The following is a 12,078-nucleotide window of genomic DNA, read 5'->3' as shown; positions in this document are numbered from 1 at the left end:
AGGAAAAAAAAAAAAACACATGCCTATAGGGGCACCACCCTACATGTATAATTCTATGCTTATAGGGACATAAAATGTGTAGGGACACAACCAATATGTATTTTTAGTGGGATCTTGCAAATGAAGCTTTATTCTTTCCTGGATACATAGGTCACAAGTGGAGTTCCTCAGTGGAAATCCATTATATTTCAGCTAGTGAAGATACTTCTATTTCTAGTAGTACATCAGTAACCTTGTACTTTCTTATGTGTATAGTTACTACATGTAAAATAGGAAAAGTTGCATTGAAATTTACTAGCTAGTTGCATCATTATCTTTATAGTCTTTTTTTTTCCTATGAGTAAAGATGCCTTAATTCTCTGAGTCTATAAAGTAAATAAAAAGTACATTTGGTAAGAAGATAAAATTTCTCAAGAGAAATAATAAATTCAATTAAATGTACTTCAAAACAGTAGTTCCCCAAAGATGTTGAAATCAAGTGTGTTGGAAATTATTTTTATAGGCAAAGATTCAAAAAGAAATTTAAATCTAATGAAAAATAAAATTTCTAGGGGTCAGAAGGGAATAGACCATGTAGTCATGTGGGTTGCCATAATAAGCTTCTTACCAGAGAAGGCAGCTTTGGGAAAACATTTGCAAAGTATTTTGACAAAATGTAAGATGAATTCACATAGCTATTATGGTGACAGGAGAAAAAGATGGTTTTGAATCTGAAAAACATGTCTTTGAGTTAGCCTAGATAAATAAAAACAATTCAATAATCTCAAATAAAACTATGTTTTAAGGTCATTGGACTTAAAGAAAATAGTCATAATTGTTTGTAGACCTTGTCCAAACTGCAGTTCTAGCCTTGTTGGTAAATTTTCAATAAATTTATTCACAGTGCATTGGAATAGTCACAATACCAAATGAAAGAACTCAGGATTCTAACATTCTGGTTTTTCCTCTGTTGTAATTTCCCACAAGCTTCAATTGATCTTAATGTGAAGGATGATCTCAAATGTTCACATATTGCTACATATTTTTAAATGTTGAGAAAGTGATGTGAAGCATAACAAAGAGATTAATAAGAATTGAATAACTTTACGTAAAACATTAAGTATGTCATTAACAAGAAGGAATATCACTACTAGATTTTTTAAATATTTTTTACTAAACCATATTATTTCCAGATATAATTGCATGGTTCATTTTGTTTTCAATCAAAAGAGTATCCAGTATATTTTCTATTTCAAATACGTGCTGGAAAACTAATATCAAGCTTCTGCTCTGGCTTCTTAAGAACTACTGTGCTTCTTCTAATACATTTTTATCTATATTAAATATGCATAATTAATTGCTATTTGCACTTTTTTAACAAGAAATAATTATTTGAATAATATTGTCAAAAGCTGCGCAGTATCTACACCTCAACCATATACTTCTAAATGTTCTTCAGATCCTAAGAATTGTTTTAAAAATGTATGACCATTTAGACCTTTAAAGCTTAGTGCATTAAGTCATATCATAGGGGGAAAATCTTAGCTAGGAGAGGTGGTGCATGCTTATCTCAGCACTCAAGAAGCTGAGGCAGGAAGATTGCTGCCCATTAGAGACCAGCCTGGGCTACAAAGTAAATTCAAGGCCAGCTTGAGCTACATATAAGTACCTTTTCTTGAAAACATTAATCAATCAATTAATTTAAAAATTCAAAGAATAAAGTCCACAAAGCCATGTGAGGCAAATATTATCTAATTCTCTTTTTATAAATAAAGTAATTTATTTGACCAAATAGGGACATTTCATAATCAAGAAGAACTAGATATTTAAATTTATTTTCTAAATTTTAAAATCGTACTTTTAAAACAAAATTACTGTCTTTTAATTGGCCTGGGGGTTTTTGTTGTTGTTGTTGTTGTTGTTGTTGTTTGTTTAATATCATTGATTAACCCTAGTACTTTAATTAACATTATAACCCTTTGGCAAACTGATGAAAGCTAGCTTTTAAAGGAATGGAGAAAAATGCACCAATTTTAGCAGAAAGACAAGTCTAACCTATATCTTGCAGGAGGAAGAGCTAGGAAGTAGCTTTAACCTGAGGTTTGGAACAGAATGGAAAAACAATGTCACTAAAGCAAAATCATGATAGAGGAATACAACAGAAATGAAAAATAGGGCAAGAAAAGAGATTGCTCTGCCAGGTCATAAAGATGAAAGCAAACTTACCAGACACTTGTTGGTTTATTACAGTAGCAAACTGAGATCAGTGAGCAATAGTTTGGTCATATTATGTTGCCCTTGTGATGCCAGCTTCTCCCTTATATCCTATACCACAGCTGTTCCATCCTACAGCCCTAGGAACACCATCTGAAAACAGGATAGAGACATGATCTTTATCAGGAGTTTTGTTCCCTCTAAATTATAAATTCAGCATGGCAGTGAGTGGGGAGGTGGGTAAAACACTGGGTAAAAACTGAAGTAACTTGGCAGGGTGGCCTTAAGCAGGCAGTTACAGCACAGGCTCAATGTAGTACTTAGTGAGCATAAAGTATCTCCGGTCCATAGTCTTCAGTGCCAGGTTATAGCCTCATCAATGAGACTTTCCAGAGTCTTGTTCCTGATCTTTAAGTGTAGATAGCACTGATTATTCATAAGTGACTCACAGGGAAGCTCTGGCTGTTCAGTGTGATATGCATTCCTATGTGTATTCAAGAAATAATACAAATTTAAAAATAAAACTCACAAGTACTAGTGTTTCAAGCTTTGCATTATATTATAACAGTAAGAAAATAAAAAGATAAGGTCCCCTTTAATATAATACTACAGGCAACACCCTAATGTTTAAAGAGAGATTCATATTTGTAGTCAAATTACAATGGAAATCAAGGGAATAATAAGAACAAAATTTGTTTTAGGAATAAGGTGTATGCATGATATCATGAGTAGTATGAGGGGATTTTAATATGTTAATGTTCTGTTCCTTAAGCTATGTTCACTGTATTCTGCATAACTTATAAAGCTTATACATTTATTTAGATGTAGAAATATTTCATATTTAAAATTATGTTATGTCATGAAAGGCAAGCAGATCATTAAAATATAACAGATAGCTCAGAAAGGGACCCACATAAATACAATTTGTTCCTTTGTTAAGAAAAAAGGATGGAGAATGGACAAAAGATAGTCCCTTTAACTAATGGTGCTAGAAAAACTGGATATCCATATTTTTGAAATGTAATGTAGACATAGACCTTATATCCTGCACAAAATTTAATTCAAAAGGTATTATAGACCTAAATGTAAAAATGCAAAGCTATAAAACTCCTAGAAGGTAATACATAGGAAAAAAATCAAATAAGCTTTGGTTTTTTATATAATATGGAAAAATTCACTTGTACTCCAATAAAATGCAACTACTGAGTGATACAGACCAGAAAGCAGACTAAAAGGGCATAGGTGTTTCTTACACAGAGACACATAGTTGAAAATACTAGATCTTTGTATATATGAATACTTCTATGATAACTCTAGAAACCAACTAAGAAGTATAGTACCCCATTGTAAGACCAAGAAATCCTTCCAGAGGAAAAGGGGTAGAAAGTTATGCTATTTTTTCCATCCACATTTGTGCTACTCTACCTATGTGGTATAGTATGGGATTACTGGGATAAAACAATACACATAGGGCCCTTCCATTGGGATGGAACTAGAGGAGTGGAGGAGCTTCCAACAGTTTAGCTTAGCTGGTGCTACTGAAGGGACTGATTGCTGTTTTGCCTGTTTTGGATCACTGATGAACTAAAGGAGAGTTTGGGAGCTGTTGAAAATAGACAAGCACCATAATAGGTTGATTTGTGGATATATAGCCAGATGTCAGGGACCAAGAGATCAGAAATTGATGCACTCTGAGACCATAATGTTAAGTGGAATAAATCAGACACATGGGCTTAAATATCTCATGGCTTGTCTTACGTGAGAAACCCAAAATGTAAATAAAGGACAAAATAAAAGATAAATAATAGAAAGGAGGGATATAGAACTTTTATAAAAGGAAAGGTGACCAAGAGATGGAGGAAGGGGGTAAGTGGGGAGGAGATGAAAAGAGAATTCAGATGTGTTATATACAATATATCATTTGTAATCATGTAACATATAAATCCATAAATCATGTATAATTACATATATTTTGTCATATACTATATATCATATTTATCACATATCTAAAGAAATAGAGAAGCATAGCTAAATCAAAGGAATAAAGTCAAATTACAAAGACTAAGTTGGTACAGATTTATGAGCTGACTGAAAGCAGTTACTGTCTTGGAAACAGTTGATGAGTGTCACACATGATGAAGCAAAACTGAGTTCAGCTACTTTGGAGGCTGAGGCATGAAGACTCCAAATTCAAGACCAATGTGAGCAACTTAGTGAGACATGGCCTCAAAATGTTAAAATAAAAGACTAGATAGATAGCTCATTGCAAGGCCTGGATTCAATGCCAGTACCCACTCAACAAACATACACAAATTCAATGATCTAAAAGAGAATACTGTCAACTACAGAAAAATCAGAAAAACACTGCATTGGAGTCTCCTTCTTGCGAGGGGTCTCAGAGAGATGACCGCAGACACAATGAATGACCAAAAGCCGATGGCTTATGGTAGTTTATTTCTTACCCGGGGTCTTTATAGCTAATTTCAGGGCCACACACAGGAGCATGATCACAGCAGTTTGATTATTAACAGCAGTCACAAGGAGGCAGGAGCAAATGCACATTGTTTAAACTAAAGCAGAACATCTGGTAAAACAACATCTGTTTATGACTAAAAAGGAGTGTACACTGGAAACAGGAACAAAGAAGAGATTAGGGGGTTGTTTATGAGGAGGGACTTTCCTGTAGCATGTTGCCTTTGGGACACCTGTGCTCAAAGCATTCCAGGACTCGGGGTCAGCACTTCATCTGTTCATCCTCTCATGCCCCAACAATTTCCCCTATTATTTTTTCCAAAGAGCCAGCATGACAGAGAGGACATACCCAGAGGGTTGTGTATCTATTTGTCATTTGAGGAGACAGTATCCTGTGGAAAACAATGTAATGATCAATAAGAGAATGATAAAAGCACTGGACAAGGAGTGAGTGAGGCTTTGAAACAGACCATGAGGGTTGAGCTCTCGCAACTGACCAGCAGTATAAGTGGCCATATCTTGATAGAGCACAGGTGCCAAAGATTTATCAAAACCGCATGAGATATCTTGCAACAAGTCATCCACATTGATGGACAAGTTGCTACAAAAGTCTTGTAGATGATATTTAATTTGATCCCACTCATAAAGGATGCCACTGTACAGATGGGGGTTAACACAGATTTGTGAAGAATCCCAATTGTATTGTAGCATGAGCTGATGTTGAAGAGCAACTATCTGGTCCAGCCATTTTACAGATTGTGGTAAGTCCTCAAATTTAGATTCCAATTCCTGATCAATAGTAGATTGTTTCGACCATAACTGCCAGGTATGCAAAAAATCATGTGTTTGTACTATGGTCTGTGAGATCACACCAGCAACCACAGCTGTGGCTATCACAACGATGAGCCCTAAGACTAGCAGTACCAATTCAACAATATAATTAATGGTATAATTTAGAGAAAATTTGATAAGCCAAACCCCCATAGGTGTCATCTTGCCAAGGCCAATTAAAATTGACTGGTAGCCAGATGCCAGTTTGAGCCTTCAACAGAAAAATGGAATCTCTGGAGGCATTAAAAGGAACAAAAGCATGAGACAAGTATACAATTTGCATTGAGAACAAGTCACACCTTTTTCAGATAAATAGAGATTAGCAGATCCTATTATGATAACAAATGGCAATTTTACACAATAGCTTACAGAAAAACTAGCATTATAAGTAAAATTATACTCAGAGTAAGAGCGGGAGGTGTTAGTGAATTTTCCCATCCAAGTTAACCAATGATGAAGTGCAGCAGGGAGCTTCCAAAGGTTCCATTGTTCAGGGCTCAGTGGAATAAGGAGTAATGGCCGAGGTGGAGCAAGGCCCCCATCGTGCTAGTCAAGAAGTCCACCCTGTCTTCCTGGGAGGTGCAGGCAAGTACAGCAAGCATAGCAAGAAACAGATGCCCTGGATTATGAGCCTTCCAGGTGGTGGCCACAACTTGTTCACTTTAAGTTAAATAAGACACTTAACTTGGCCCCAAGTTGGTGGGTGAGTCACCACTTTGTTTCTGATTTGGCCGATGGCAAGGTTGGACACATGAGGAGTGAGGTCAGGTTCTATGGGAGTCAGGAGTCACTGTTTTTATTCCTTGTGGGAAGCCTGGTTCAGGTGGCAGAGGCTTCCACTTAAGAGCAGGGTGCTGGCCTATTCACTGCATAGGGTTCCAATCATGTTCAGAGTCAGCAGAAACATAGGCATATCCTGGTCCCAGAGTGAAGACTTTCATGGGAACTCAACCACTCCCACGCCTGTAATTTCACATGTGCAAAAAAAGGTAATTGTAAAGAAAAAGAGAGAGAAGGTTGTGAAGTAGATGTGAAGTGTCTTTGTGCTCAGGCTAGTGGATCAGCAGTGCAAGGCAGGTTGAGAAAGTTACCAACATACAAAGCAAGATGCAAGCATGCAGTCGGGGAAGTACACACACCCAAAAGGCAATTCCCCCTTTTTATTTTTGCTAGCTGTAATTTGATAGGGTAATGAGCATGCTCAATGATAGTTTGCCCTTGGGCATTGTGTAGTATTCTTATCACATGGGTAATGTCCCATGTTTTGGAGAATTGTTTAAAAGCATGAGAGTTATAAGCAGGACCTTTATCAGCAGGAATGCCCAAGATCACAAAGGCAGAGTAGAAGAAGTTTTTTACATGAGAAGAATTTTTTTCTTGGCATGGCCATGGCCCACACAAATCCTGAAAAAATGTCAATAACAACATGAATATATTTTAGCCTGCCAAAGAGAAGAAAATGAGTAATATCCATCTGCCATATTTGATTGGGAAGACAGCCTCTAGGATTAGTGCCGGGAGGAGCCTGTCTCAGATGAAGAAGTTGGCAGACAGAACAAGTTCACACAATCTGCTTGGCTGTGGCAAATGGAATTTTCTATTTTTGATGTAATCATCCTGTATTGGAATGTAACATCTGATGTTCTTCTTCAGTGAAAACAAAGGCAACATTTAATAATTTATCAGCACAATCATTACCATAAGTAAGTGGACCTGGGAGTCAGGTATGAAAGCATGTATGAGTAATGAAAACAGGATTAACTCTTTCTTGAAGGAGTCATCAAAGAGCCTGCAACAATCAAAAAACAGGAGAAGAAGAGGCATGAAGTACAGCTATGGGAAGTAGAGGGAAACCACGGGCAACATATTGAGAGCCTGTAACTATATTTACAGATTTTGAGATGTTAAACACACAACATACAACAAATAATTCATTCTGTTGAGTAGAAAAATATGGAGTAGACTATGTGAAGAAAAGTGATTGATTTCTGAAAATTGATATTTAATTTAATAGCATCAATAAAAAGGTTTCTGCTAAAGGAATGGGGAATGAGGAAACAATAGAGGAAATAATTCAGTCATGTTGGGATAAAAAGGAAAACAAGGGATCATGAGGTAAATGAAACAATTTGTCCATAAAAATCAGCCAAAGTAATCTGAAAATCTGAAGAAAATCATTGTAAAGTTTGAAACTGGTGAGAAGCGAGAGACAAATGGATAGCATCAGGAGCAACACCTTTTAACTGTATTACCTGAGTTCCTCCTGAAACAATGAGAGAGGCAATGAGTTCAAAATATGGCATGACTTTGTGGGGAGGCTGAACAGGAAGATAAATCCATTGAACAGGAGAGCTTGTTTGATACAGAAGTCCTGTGGAACTATCAGGGGTATTGATAATAAGGAAAGAAAAAGGCAAATCATCATGAATGCAAAAAGTAAATCGAGATTGTAAAGCACTTTCAATAAGTTGCAGTTCCTCTAAAGCCTTTTTAGAGAGGCTTCATGGACTATCTAAAGAAGAGGGTCCTGATAATGTAGAAAATAGGTTAAGTAACTGGTAATTAGGGATACCAAGTATGGGATGAATCCAATTAATATATCCTAATAATTTTGAAAGCTATTTAGAGTTTGTAAAGATGTTCTTTGAAGAGTAATTTTTTGAGGTTGAATCATAGTTGTCTAACCTGAATCCTAAATTGGTGTAAGGGTCATCGATTTGATTTTTTTGGGGGGGGGGTAAGGGGTCATTGACCAACCCATATAGGGTCTTCAGATTTCCAAGATATTTTAATGGGTGACAGTGGTGCAAACTGCTCAGTGGCCCTTAAGAAAAAAAGGTAAAAGCAAGAGTAGCTCTCCATTGTTTTAAAAAATCTTGGCCCTATAAGTTGAAAGGAATGTCTAAAAATATATGGTTGCAAATATGTAGTTTGATCATCTGGTCCCTTCACTGTAAGTACCTGGGATGATTCAAGTGTGTAGGGGCCTGTAGAGCCTACTCCAGATATAGCACAATGGACCTGGTGATAGGGCCATCTAGAAGGCCAGTGCCTCTTGGCAATGATGGAAACATCAACACTAGTGTCTGAAAGTCCAGTAAATTTTCTTCCTTGAATTGTTAACTCATAGGGGAGGAAAGTCGCAAACTTTCCTTGAGATTGCCCATGCCAAGGGTTGTGTCTGAATTACAGTTCCAAACTTGCATGTCGTTCCTGGGTTCTGTTGAAATTCCTGTTCTGGTACCACTTATTGGGGTCTCCTTCTTGAGGAGGGGTCTAGGGGAGATGACCACGGACGCAATGAATGACCAAAAGCTGATGGCTAATGGTAAAGTTTATTTCTTACCTGGGGTCTTTATAGCTAATTTCAGGGCCACACACAGAAGCATGATCACAGTGGCTTGATGATTAACAGCAGTCACAAGGAGGCAGGAGCAGATACACATTGTTCAAACTAAAGACAGAACATCTAGATGAAACAACATCTGTTTATGACTGAAAAGGAGTGTAAACTGGAAACAGGAACAAAGAAGAGATTAGGGGGTTGTTCATGAGGAGGGACTTTGCTCCAGTATGTCACCTTTGAGTCACCTGTGCCCCAGTGACAACCAGCATTCTGGGACTCAGGGTCAGCACTTTGGCCATTCTTTCTCTCATGCCCCAACAACATTGCATGGAGAAAGTGAGAATGTTAACATGAAAATGGAAAGTGTAAAAAAGGCCAAAAATAATCCTGCATTTGAGAGATATAATAAATGAAATGAAATATTCATTATAATTGTTCAACAGCAGGTTTGATCAGGTTGAAGAAATAACCACTAAACTCAAGGTTGTATATTTGAAATCATTGAGGTGGATGTACAAAAAAGGGAAAGGAATTATAACAAGGAGATCCTAAGGGATTTTTGAGACTCAAAGCAACCAATACCTGGCAATAGAGAAAGTTGAAGAGAGCTTAAATGAATAAATGATGGAAAAAACTTACAAAGTTTGAGAGGAAATATGCCCTATGGGTACAAGTATTTCAAAGAAATATAACCACAACACATTGGACTTTACAGAGACACATTATAATAAGAATGTCCACAGTAAGACAAAGAGAATCTTGAAAGCATACAGAGAAAAACAATTCATCATTAAAAGGGAGCTTCCAATGGATGGTTTCAGATTTCTAAGAAGATCCTACCTAGAAAAGGAAGTTGGAAAATTTTTGGAACATGCTCAAATGTTGTATGTGATAACATTACTTTTAAAAACTGAAGGCAACATAAAGATTGTCTAGGATACACAAAAGTAGAAAAAAATACATTACAATTAACCCTATTGAAGAGAAATGCTAAAAATAGTCTTTAAATAATCTTTTAAAATAATCTTTGTAAAAGAAATTTGTCATCATTAACACAGAGACATATGAAAATTTAAGATCATTCTTTGAAAGTCAATGCATAGATAAATACAGTACTTTTTGTCACTGTAATTATGGTGCATAAAACTTAACATCTTAGTCATTTTCTCACCACTGGAACACAGTACTCAACACCCACTGCTTGAAGAAGTGAAGGTTTATTTTGTGTCACAGTTTGTGGAGGTTTCCATGTATATTGGGCTGGCTCCAAGGCATGGCACATGGTGGAGGGGCATGGCAGGCAGGAAACAGAGAAAGTAATCAAGAGAAGGAGAGGAACAGATCCTTCCAGACTATACCACTTCTGACAAGGCTTCACTTCCCAAGACCTTATCTAGATATAAACTTAGCATACTAACCCACTGAGGAGTGTCACACCTGTACAATCAAATCACCTAAAATCTTCACCTATGACTTCATGAAGATTTGGGGAGACATCTAGATATAAACCATAGCATTTAACAAAAAATGTTTTAAAATTATAAATTTAGGTTAATGATGATATGTAATCTTAAAGATGTAATTTGAGACATCAGTCCACAGATTGAAGAGATGGAGTTGTAAAGTAGTAGAATTTTATTATTTAATTGAAGGTAAGTTATCTATTTGAAACAAAATATCAGAAATTTTAATATACTTTATGTAATTACAGTTGTAACCACAAGTAGAACATATAGTGAATATACACAGAATAAAACAATAATGGAATCAGATGTATCACTTCCAAAAAATCAATAAAATAAAAAGGGAAGACTACAAATTAGGAATAAAAATAAAGCTAGAAAAAAAACAACAAAATTGCCATAGTGATTACATGATCATCTCAATAAACACAGAAAAAGCCTTTAACAAAAATCCAACATCCATTCATGACCATCCAAAAATGGTACTGAAGGGTCATATTTCAATATAAGAGCCATTTATGACAAAAATACTCTCAACATCATATTAAGTTGTAAAAAAACCTGAAAGCTTTACCTCTAAAGCCAGAAACAAGACAAGGATGTCTACTATTACAACTACAGTTCAAAGTAGTATTCAAAATTTTAGCCAGAGCAATCAGGCAAGATAAGTAAATAAAAGGGATATATATATATATATATATATATAAAGTGGAAGAAATCAGACTTTCTTTATTTGTAGATGACATTCACTTGTACAAAGAAACACAGCAATTCTACCAAAATACTCCTAGAACTAATACGCAAATTAGCAAAAAGCAGGACATAACAGCAACATGCAAAAAATCAGCAATGTCCCTGTACACAAACAATGAGCACGCTGAGAAATAAATAAAGAAAACTGTACTATTGAAAGTAGCTTCTCTGCGCACGAGCTCCCAGCCTGCTCGACAACAGACCAGGAAGGCCCCAAAGACCCCGGAGGGGGTTTCTTCAGCTGTCTGCCTGCCTGCCTGCCTGCGATCACCCGGCGGCTTGCGCGCGAGCTCCCGGCCTGCACGACAACAGACCCAGGAAGAAAGGTAGCGGCGTGGGCGCCCTTGAAACACCCACATGACACCCCCCCCATTCTCAAAACTCCTGATTGGGCCAGTCCTTAGACCAACTCTGCAGAGGCATAGGTTCTCATGAAGGGTAGTTTGCTGAGCTCCCAACTTTGAACATCTTTAAAGAAAGGGCAGGGGAAACCTGTAATAGAACTGAGTGGAGTTCAACCCTGGGGGTAAGGAAACTAAAGTTAGGCCTTATAGATTGTGTTCAGTCTCAGTTGTGAGGAACAGCCATTGGCTAGCTAAGACCAGGGGATTGGGTTCCGCATATGACTGTGCATGTGGTATAATATGAGATCAGAGATAGCCTGAAAGAGGACCTTCAAATTCTTTTTCTTTCCCTCTCTCTTTTCTCTTTTTTCCTTGTTCCACCCTAAAATTTCTTTCTTTTTTCTGTCCTCTCTCTCCAACTCAGTCTCTTGCTCCACCAGTGTCCCTCATCTCCCTTTTTATTCCAGCTCCTGAATAACTCAGACTTCTTTTATTATTTTTTGTTTTTAGGAGGGGTTTCTCTTTATGTTCTTTTCTCCAGTCATTTTACCTCACTCATGGTTCTGTACCTTCAAGGGAAGGCAAGCGCCTGTTACTGTTAAGGGGATATATTCCTGTCCTTATTCCTGCACTCTCTCTATCCCCCCTGAAGTTAATAGCTTTGTAAAGATAGTAA

The sequence above is a fragment of the Fukomys damarensis genome, unplaced genomic scaffold (genome assembly GCF_012274545.1).
Source record: "Fukomys damarensis isolate Sample0158 unplaced genomic scaffold, DMR_v1.0_HiC HiC_scaffold_1, whole genome shotgun sequence".
In the NCBI taxonomy this organism is placed as follows: domain Eukaryota; kingdom Metazoa; phylum Chordata; class Mammalia; order Rodentia; family Bathyergidae; genus Fukomys; species Fukomys damarensis.
This window is presented reverse-complemented; position numbering follows the sequence as displayed.